The following is an 11,494-nucleotide window of genomic DNA, read 5'->3' on the forward strand; positions in this document are numbered from 1 at the left end:
TTGGTATGACTAAGTCATGGTATGGTATGCTGTACATAATCACGGAAACTGTCAGTCAGTCAGTCATTCTGTCAGTCAGTCATTCTGTGTGTCCCACATTTTTCTACTCACTGACGTGGTCAATCTATGTGAAACTGCACATAGGCATTGAGGATTGGCATAGGTAGAAGGTGACAAAGCTACCAATGGCTATGGACTAGTTAATCATTATTTTTAATAATCAATAATTATTTCTGAAAGCCATTTTAATACCATTAACTTTGAGTTCCCAACACAGTAAATTTGATGTTGTAATCCTTTATATTTCTCTTTAAACCTTACTGAAGTGTTTTGCTGCCTGACACTGGTCATGATTAATGAATGATCATTACTAAATCTTCTCTACATTTCATACCTTTACATCACCATCACAATCATCTTCATCACCATATCTTCATGATCAATGTTATTTATGATAATTATCACAAATTCTTCAAAATAAAAAGAAAGAACTTTATCTTCAACTTTGTCAAGACGCCCAAAATCTGAAAAATGACTGTACATGAAGAAGAAAATAAAAAACATTACCACAACCTCCAACCACAGGTGTGTGTGTGTGTGTGTGTGTGTGTACAGTTGTCATGGATCTAGTGTATGTCTGTTCAGATTGAGCAATTCCCTCACTCTTCACTTCCTGTCTCCGACCGCACTCCAGTAACGGCCACATGACGCCAAAAGAAACAGAGCGAGGAGCTGGATGGTCGACGTTCGTTCCTTGATTTCTCTCCTTCTCTCCTTCTTCCCGTCACCCTCTGTCTCTCGTTTCACTATCAAAACACACATTCGCTCACACACATACACAAACACCTGCACATGCATGCATGGTACCAGAGGGAGATGATGAATACCCTCTGTGGATGGGCTGAATTAAAAACAACATTAATGAGAAAGCTTTAATTGCCCTCATTTATCAGCCTGTCCAGAGTTGAACTCCGAGGCTCACAGATCAGATACGAATCAGACTGACTCCCAGACTGTGAGGAAACAGACTGACTGACTGACTGAGAGCCAACAGTTTCCATATTGTACAATTTTCTCTTGTACAATACACACGCACATATTTGTTCATTTTTAAAAAAAAAACAACCTATGGAACAACTAGAAGGGCAGGCGGAGACCGCAGACCTTTGACAAATTGAAATGCCCGATCTTGCTATGTTGACGAAAGTAGAAAAACAATTAGTGGATCAGATCTGATCCAAAATTTAATGGGTTCTTCTTCGGCCCTGCTGCACCCTTCCACCAAGTTTCATGAAAATCAGCTCGTAGTTTTTCTGTAATACTGCTGACAAACAGAATCGAAAACATCACCCTAATAATGATAATAATACAGAAGAAGAGAGAAAAACATAAAAGGAAACTAGATTTATCGCCCTGTGGTTGTATGACTCCGCCCACCAGTCCACCTTGTGGTTGTATGACTCCGCCCACCAGTCCAGTGTCTTTGACAGTCTCCATCCATGTCAGTGAAAACATGGATGCTTCACACACAGAAGATCTATACAATCAGCACAGTTTCAAGATTAGAGTCACCAATTCAGTATCTGACCAAATGTCTCCCCTTCTGTTCCTGAGATATGACGTTAAAACTTGATGATGTCACAGTCAAGCTGACCTTTGACCTTTGACCTTCATTATTTTATCCTGTTTGACATTTGTGTCAAGTTTTGTTGTAATTAGGAAAAAAGAATTTCCTGCAGAAAGTGTGGGTGGATGCTGAATGCTGAAGTAGTAGCAAAAGTTGGATAGTTGGAGAAGTAGCATTAACTAACCTGCAAATCCAGATGCCCCGCCCCTAGCAAATTCGAATTTGCACTGCACGGGGATCTGACCCCGACGAGCAGAGCCCGCTGAATTGCAAATCAGACCAGTCAGATCAGTCTATCTGACAGAGGCGGGCTCTGTGCGGGCGTGACATGATGACGACAGCGCTGCGCTGTAAGAGTCGAAAAGTAAACAGCCAAGATGGCAGCTGCTGAAGGACCGCGTCCATTCAATTTAGCTTTGGAAGAAACGCTAAGCCAACTACACTTATCTTTTTCCTTGAGAGAGGAACAGAAGACTGCCCTAGAAGCCTTCGCTTCCAGGAAGGACGTTTTTGCCGTTTTGCCGATGGGATACGGCAAAAGCATAATATATCAGTTAGCCCCACTGGTCGGCAAACACATGGGGCTTAGTGCAATGAATAAGTCACCTTGTTTTTTGCTCTGATTGGCTATCGTGCTATCCAATTGCATGCGGTGGCATTTAATATGCCTCAGTTAGTGCTGTCCCTTGGGTAGGAAGGGTGTATCGGTGAGGGCCAGACTCAAAATCTTTCTAGATTTGAGTCTGGATTTCCAGGCGAGGCAGTAACTGTAGTCCTAGCAGTAGCAGTAAATTGGTCGTTGAGATCGCAGAAGAAGTAACAATTGTTGTAGTGGTAGTTGTGGTAGAAGTAGCAGAAGCTGTAGTAGTAAAGGTCGTGGTAGTAGTGGCAGTAGAAGTAACAGTACTAAATGTAGGAGAGGCAGTAGTAGCAGAAGTTGTCGTGGTAGTTGTGGTTGTATTAGATATAGTAGCAGTAATGCTAGCAGTAGCAGTAGTAATAGTAGCAGAAGTAGTAGAGGTAGAAATAGTAGTAGTATCAGTAGTTGCAGGCCTAGCAGCACAAGCATCCACACTCGTTAGTGTATGAATTCTTGAGTTAAGGTCAAAAACATGTTTTGTGAGGTCACACTGACCTCTGACCTTTGACCACCAAAATCGAATCAGTTCCTTCTTGAGTCCACGTTGACGTTTGTGCCAAATTTGAAGACATTCCCACGAGTGAGATAGAGTGTTTATGAGAATGAGACAAGTGCAAGGTCACAGTGATGGTGACCTTTGACCACCAAAATCGAATCAGTACCTTCTTGAGTCCACGTTGATGTTTGCGCCAAATTTGAAGACATTCCCACGAGTGAGACAGAGTGTTTATGAGAATGAGACAAGTGCAAGGTCACAGTGATGGTGACCTTTGACCACCAAAATCGAATCAGTTCCTTCTTGAGTCCACGTTGATGTTTGTGCCAAATTTGAAGAGATTCCCGCGAGTGAGATAGAGTGTTTATGAGAATTAGACAAGTGCAAGGTCACAGTGATGGTGACCTTTGACCACCAAAATCTAATCGCTATTTATAGGCACAAGTGTTTTATATCGACGTTTTAGTGAAACTGCATGTGTTTGTAAAGTACTGATCATACGATTGGATGAATGAGACTTAGATTACACTGCACGAGTTCTGTGAGAGTTATCTTTACAAATTTATTTAACACAGGGCGAGGCATTGTTAAACAAATGGTCATTTTGCGGGTGGAGTATGAATTTTGGGTAATTAAACCAAATACAAATAAAAAAGAATTAATTAAGTGTTTTTTAGAGCTTAAAGGCCGTCCTTCAGGAGCCTCATGCACACCACAAAGATGGATTCAACATCTGCAGAAGCTGATATGAACAGACGTCAAAGGTTTGAGACACAACTTGGTATAATGATGAAAATATGAAGCAATAGTTGTGTATGTGTTTCTTCCTGATATTAAAGAAGGCTCAGACCTCGTTTTACTTCTTTAAGAGAGACTGACAGACGGTTTTGTATCAATATTTTGATAGAGTCAATTTGTTATAATAACTGACTGTAACGTGTTGTATTTAACTGTATACACTATTAGATTTATTTTGTTGGCATGAAACCAGCGTTGTATCAGAATCACAATGAAAACTTCCGTTCTGAGATAAGGTGTGTGTCCACGTGAACACACGCATGTGGAAATTCAGGTGAGGCTGTGTGGGAACACCTTGAAATTTGCATGTTAGAGGAGAGTAGCATGTGAGGTGTGTGTGTGTGTGTGTGTGTGTGTGTGTGCATGCGTGCGTGCGTGTGTGTGTGTGTGTGTGTATCTCCCCTTGCCAAACATACCGTGCATATACGGAGGCACTCCTTATTTCACTGTTGCTTTTCTGGTTTTATAAAGACTATGTCATGGAAATAATCAAACGACTTGATTGTAATTATAGTTTCAGTTTTAATAGGCCAGTCACGTTTCCATTGTCATGGCGATTGAAAATAAAAACAAACCTGATGCAACTGTGTTTCCTAGAAACCATGTTTACATGCTGCCCATTTGTTTTGCCAGTGACGACATTCCTCGTTTTACTGTACTGTATGTTCAGCGGGACGTTATTCAAGGTAACGGGGTGTTACATCTTTATACCACACAGAAGTCAAAGGGAGGAGGTCAGGGTGGACGGAGGGCAAACCGCACAAAAGAAGCTGGAGTTCATTATCGCACTGCTGCGTGTGGTTAACAAGAGACGACCTTTGGTTTTATTTCCTGTTCTCATCACTCGGTGTCTCATGTTCTAAACTGCAGTGATGGAATCAGTCTGTCAGGTATCACTTTAGGGATGAAATAACCTTTACACAATTAATATGCAGCCGTTTAGTGTTCTCGATCGAACGATCCCTCCGTTTGTCAGAGGCTCTGTTTTAAAACCAGAGAGGAATTAAAATGATTCTAGTGACCTACTAAAATCTAAACTCTTTATACCTGTTGACTTTTGTTCATGTCAGGATCCTTTTTTCCCAAAGATCTGATCGGTCGGTGTTTCTAGGTTCTGATCCGATCTGCTGAAGTTAACCTGCTCCAGAGGAAGTTAGCTGTTCAGCATCTGCCACCATGGTGATTTATCCCCATAAAAACCGAACCAGCATCGTAGCACTGAATCCCAGGGTTAACCTGAACTTATCACACTAATCCCAAACCCTGCTCTGGAGTCTAAATACTACGATACCGACGTATCCTTTCAACAGTTTGTATGATATATAACAAATTCATGACCCACAAACTGCGTCTATACATGAAGTACTTCATGAAAGTTACGTACTTAACATTAAGTTACATAAGTTACATTTAAGGGAAGAAACATCGTTGGCCGTCTTTACGTTACGTGCAGAATGTAAAGTAATGTACTTAATGTGAAGTTACGTAGGTTACATTTAAGGAAAGAAATATCTTTGGGCGTCTTTACGTTACGTACTTCATGTAAAGTTACATACTTAACATTAAGTTATGTAGGTTAGGTTTAGGAAACAAAACACAGTTAGACATCTTTAAGTTATTTATGTAATGTAGTTGTGTACTTAATGTAAAGTTACATAGGTTAGGTTCAGGAAAGGAGAGTTCCGTAGGTTAGGGTTAGGATAAGAAACATGGTTGGGCGTAAAGCTATGAACTTATCTTTAAGATACATAGGTTACATTAAGGAAAAGAAATATGGTTGGGCATCTGTTATATAGGTAAAGTTACGTAGGTTAGGTTTAGGAAATGAAACATGGATGGGCATCTTTACGTTTTGCACGTAATGTGAAGTTATGTAATGTAAAGTTATGTAATGTAAAGTTACATTGGTTCGGTCTAGGAAAAGAAACACGTTTTGACATCTTAAAGTTATATACGTAATGTAGTTACGTACCTAACATAAAGTTACATAGGTTAGGTTTAGGAAAATAAACATGGTTGGGTGTCTTTACGTTACCTACTTCACGTAAAGTTACACACTTAAGATTACGTTACGTAGGTTAGGTTTGGGAAAAGAAACATAGTTTGGCGTCTTCATGTTACATATGTAATGCAGAGTTACGTTGGTGTAGTGTTGCAAAGGAATGAGATATTCACGGTACGATAACCGTCCCAGAAAATACCGCAGCATCATGGTATTACAGAATTATTACGATTATCAGTTACAATGGCCCTGAAAGAAATAAAAATTGAACTTTTATTTTCTATGATTAATATATAAAAACATAAGAGTGAGTAAGACCTCAAATTTTGAACATGAATGATATTATTTGAGTCGCCTCTTTGTTGCTGAGGATCCTGTTTGTTTTATTTTGTCTTTGTATTATTTTTAACTATTCAATAAATTGACAAAGAAGGCTTTTTTTTGGTTGAACCTAACTTTTATCACTACAACTGAAACTTGAAATGGAAGTATGTGTAAAAATTCTCCATTTTGAAAATAGAGGAGAAATTCTCCCTCAGGCTGTGTCTTTGTACACGCTATGACGACCTTTAATTTTCTTTCCACAGAATACCTTAAAACCTGCTGTACCCCAGGTCGGGGGGGAACAAAGGTGAAGCCATTTGATCGATCAGATGTTGATTATTAAAATTCAACTCATTTTCTGTGGTGTTCACAGTTTCATTGCATCATTAAAATCTGCTCTGAGCTCACAGCAGTGACACAGAGGGACGTGACCAGTTTCAACAAATGCTCCATAAAGTACTTTATTTTCCTCTGGACGTGTTCCTGCAGGTGAATTTTCTCTGTTGTCGTCAGGGCGTCGTCACGTTTTACCTGCTTGTAAAACAAATCAGTATTCAAAATCTTTTATTCCCTCTGCTATTTGTCTTTTAAATTCTCTATAAATATTTAATGATTTTTTTTATTAATCTATTTTATTGGTAATCAGTCTATTAACTTTTTATTATTCATAGATTCCTTTTTTTTATTTATTTATTTCTCATCTCTTTCCATGTCCACATATTTGTATGTTATAATATGTGTGCAATGCAAGCTGGTGAAACAAACTGTGCCTGGTGGGATAAATAAATTTGTCTGAATCTGAATATGTGGATGTTTTTGCAAACATGCACACTTGCACATTAATGTGTGTGTGTGTGTGAGAACATTTCTGAGAGCAGTCACCTTTTAAATCAAAGTGCAGGGTGGGGAGACGGAGGGGACAAGACGCAGCCTGCCTGCTGACGAACACTCAGGACGGCCATTCAGCTTTTTAATATGAATTTTATTATTTCTTACACTAAACATAAAGGCGGACCCGTGTGTGGTAGGTCTCAGTGTCATCATCTGACGGGTGCAGGAGAGTTACTGGATTTATCTGGATGATGCAGCTGCAGAGGACAAGCTCACATGTGAGGTAATGATTATGAAAATTGTCAACTTTTGTTTGGTGTTTTTATTCTAATGCCCGGACAGCGTTCTGTACGCTGAGACAGGAAGTTTGTGGAAACTACTTTGGCTTCATTTTTGAAACACAGGTCAAGTTTGAAAATATTATGTATCATGTCATTAGATCATTATAACTCATGCATTAATGTAAGAGCAGGATTTTACTGCTACATCATATTTGTAGTTTGTTGAGGCGGAGCTCATTTTTAAAAAAAAAGATTTTGCTTTATTTAAGCCGAAAAAACCCTCTTGAGATTAAAAATTTCTTTTTCAAGAGTGTCGTGGCCGAGACAAGCAGCAACAGACACAGACAGCATGGAACAAAAATACAAAATAAAATATACAGCTGTAAAACCAGCAATATAAAACACAACATGAGATCACTACAAAGACAAAAAGTATGTTAGTATATGCCACAAGTGAACCACAAATCTCACAGATAAGGGAAACTACACATACGTACACAGACCAGCTAAAATAATCGGAATCATCTGCGGATTATTTTCCCAGTTACCTGATTAATTATTTGTTTTGTAATAATCCAACAACAGCCCCAGAGCTCAAAGTGAAACCTTCATAATGCTCGGTTTGTCCCAGCAATACACCAGACATCAGAATTAATAAAACTAAATTAAGATAATTAAAAGGACAGCAGTCACCGTATATTAAAGGTAAATGGGACAAGTAAGACAGTGGGATCTTCTCTCAGGAGGAGTGGCACAGGGTTTGCCAAATACAAGTGAAAACTACAAGTTGTCTTATTTGGTTTGGTTTGTCATCACTCCCCAACAGAAGTGACACAGAGCGTGCAGCTCGGCTTGTCAGAGGCAACGCCAGGCTGCAAATGCGAATCACTATCATTGGTCGTCCCCTGTCCCCGCCACTTAGTGACAGAATATCCATCAGATCTTAGAGAAGGTGTTCAGAACCAATATCTCTTTCAGAATTAATGTCTTATATCTATGCAATATTCCACAAGAGATAAACTCCAAAGGTGGAATGCTCTTAAACTCTCTGCTGGCTGCAAGTAAGAAATCATGTAGGAAGACTGGATAGACAGAGTTCATCAAATAAATACAATAGAGAAACTGAAATATTCCTTCAGAATACAACAAGAGAAATTCACCAATATGTGGTCAAGGTGGATTAACTTTATTTAACCCCAAAGACCAGACTGTGTGTGAGACTTCTGTGCATCTTTTGAATACTGCCACTTCTCCCATTTGTTGTGTAATAAACATATTTATTTTATTTTTTATTTTTGGTACCAGCATTTAATGCCTGTGAAATCAATGGGGAAGGAGCTCGATAAATTCTCATTTGGAAATTTTATAATGTTTTCCTGTTTGTAAACAAGATAAGGAGTTTAAAGTAAAAGTATAAAGTGTCACACTCCCATTGTTATTCCATTTAATCAGCTGATTTATTTATTTTCACTTTATTTGGGACCCAACTGCTCAAAGAGGGACTTGAAAAATAAAATAAATGTATTTATCTCTGTACGCATGTGTTTATCTGCTTATTTGTTTCTTGGCTTGTTAATTATCCTTGAAGCACTTTTTTGTTCTTTTTTGTGACATATAACCACCAACACAGGCATGTAGTTAAGTGTTTGTAACATCTCTTTTTCCATTAATCATCTTGATGCCAGTAAAAATAAAATTAAAAATAAATTTCACTCATATTTAAGCAGCTGGAACTGTGAAATGTTTTTTTTAATTTTTATTCTGCACGAAAAATTACAACAGTTATTGAAATATTTCTGTTGATTTGCTTCAGCTGTTCACTTTAATGTGCTTTGTGTGCAAGAATCTTAAATAGTAAAGTAATTAGTGACCGACGCTGTCAAATAATTGGAGTAAAACATTCCTGTGAGATGTGACGCAATAAAAATAAAAAGTGTTGTGACAAAAATATACTTAAAGTACGAGCTTCAAATTTGAGATGCAGAGAACCACAGTAAATGTACTTGGTTCAGGGGCCTAAATACAGACAGTGCAGGTGGTGGGGTTGCACCAGGCCTGTGAGGTGGGGGGCCCATAAAGAGAGCGGGCCCTCCAACAATGTGTTGTGCAGAGAATGGGCCCTTATTAGTGACTGTACCTTAGAAATCTGCCTGTGTTGAAAGAAGAACAAAGGTGCCATGTGCAATATAGCCATTTAAAAAAGGGAAACCCATCTGTCATGTTTTTTTTCTTTAATAAAATAGTTAGTAGCATCTATGACAAAAGTATATAGAATATAATATGATAGAGTCGAAAGCTTTATTGTCATTATAATTTGTATTAAATATAATGAGATTACAGGTGTTGCTCCATCAACCAGCTGAGACATGACAGATATAAAACAGCTGTAATAGCAAGTGATTAAATGAATAAAAACAATAAAAGCCAGTGGTTAAAAATATTAAACCTGATTATAGTTTGTGTTGTACAGCTCAGGGGAAAGAAACTGTTGGTTCGTCTGGACGCGCTTTTAACGACCTGTGGCGCCTGCCTGAGGCCGTCAGGTCAAACATGCTTATTATAAACTATAATATATAAATATATAAATAAAGTCTAAATGATTCAATTAAATGAATAGTTTCTTTGGTATTTTTTGTCAAATGTACGTAGATGCAGTGATGATTGATGTCGTCCACTGCTGAGTGTCTGTTTGATCGTGTGATGAAACGATACGTGCACAATCGCGTGCACAAGGGCCCATCCTAACAGCATGCACTGGGGCCATTTTGTAACTACCTCACGCCACTAACTTACTCACGTCCCACTGCTGGATCCGCTCCTCAAAAACTGACATACAAATATACGGCAGGCTCACTAATGATAATAAGACACAATTAATATTTTCTGTCATGTGCTGTTACAAAATCAAATCTATAAGATGCTAGAAAAGTGAATTTTTCTTTGATGACAAGTGTTGACAAATGTTACAGTTGAAAATGACTAAATTGGTAGTGTCTAGTTAATATTTGTGTAAATGTCACTAGTCTTAAAAACTGTCAAAACGAAACTTGACAAAATTTAAAGACTTACTTTGATCAGTTGTTGAGTTTTTAGTATTTCAGTATTTAGAACTTGTTTTTAATCCACCTTCTTTAAAATAAAACTGAATGTTTAATATTAAAGAAAAGTTTTATATTTCTCAGTGTGTAACCTCGTCACAGTAAATTACACTCATTAACTGAGTTAACTCAAGTTAAGACGTGAGACGAGCTTAAGTTGATGGTGTCCTCCGCTCATCACATGCATCTCTTCCTTGTGGGGTGCCACAGGGATCTATTCTTGGTCCTGTCCTCTTTTCATTGTATTTGCTACCTCTGGGATCAACAATAACAAAACACAATCTGTCTTTCCATCTTTATGCAGATGATTTACAGATTTATTTGCCCATGAAACCCAATGAAAGTACTACATAGTTGACAACATGGTGGACATGAGCCCCTGCTGAAACTTTTAGGAAACCCCATTTTAATCACTTTTCATTGGAGGAGCTCGTCTTTTGTTTTTGTTCTGAATGGTTTAACTTTACTGTGTGAGCTTTTAAAGCAGGGTGTCAAACCCATTTCAGTTCATGGGCCACATAAAGACCAGTTTATTCTAAAGTGGGTCAGACCAGTAAAACCACGGGATAATAACTTATAAATAAAACCACCTACAAAATGTTTCCCCTCTTTTGTTGCTGTAAATAGATATTTTCAGAACTTACTTCTGAAAATATCTATTTACAGCCAGATCATAAACAGCCTGAGATGGCTTCAGAAAAATAAGTGTGATATAGACAACACATCAGAGTTTTTCCACACTGTGTCAGTCCACTGTCACTGCATGTGCATGTTTACATGTATTTACACGCTGTCATCAACACACGAAACTAAAGTTGAAGCTGCTGACTGACAATATTTAGCACAATGTTCACTTTCTTTAAATGAATGAATCTTTGTATTCTGTTGCGACCCGGTCTCACTCTGAAAGTGTCAAAATGTGGTGTTTGATCAGTGACCTTCAGCGTCAGACACCAATGCAAAAAGCCGTTCTTTTATGTTGGCATGATTCGTGGCTGGTTGCCGTTATTGTTTAATGGCACCTGATGGTGTCCATGGGGAAACATGGAGGGAAAACAATGAAAGTTAAGACGGCGGAAGTCAAAGTAGGGCGATGGGAGGGGTGATGGACGGAACCAACAACCACTGACCTTCACTCCGGTTCCGGTTATTCAGGCCAGTGTTCACTTCCTGTAAGATTCTAAAGCCGATCCCTGTTCTTTTGTCCCAAACCCAACCACGTGTGTGTGTTGGCTAAACGTAACCATGTGTGTGTGTGTTGGCTAAACGTAACCATGTGTGTGTCGGCTAAACGTAACCACGTGTGTGTGTCGGCTAAACGTAACCACGTGTGTGTGTCGGCTAAACGTAACCACGTGTGTGTGTCGGCTAAACGTAACCACGTGTGTGTGTCGGCT

General features: G+C 38.7%; 1 protein-coding gene across 1 annotated transcript in view; it reads left to right on the forward strand.

Annotated features, from left to right (window-relative positions):
- Window positions 1-11,494, forward strand: part of LOC126405581 (dual specificity protein phosphatase 3-like) — a 608,181-nt gene that overhangs the window by 393,687 nt on the left and 203,000 nt on the right. The gene's annotated exons all lie outside the window — the stretch shown is intronic.

This window comes from Epinephelus moara, chromosome 18, assembly GCF_006386435.1.
Source record: "Epinephelus moara isolate mb chromosome 18, YSFRI_EMoa_1.0, whole genome shotgun sequence".
Taxonomy (NCBI): Eukaryota; Metazoa; Chordata; class Actinopteri; order Perciformes; family Serranidae; genus Epinephelus; species Epinephelus moara.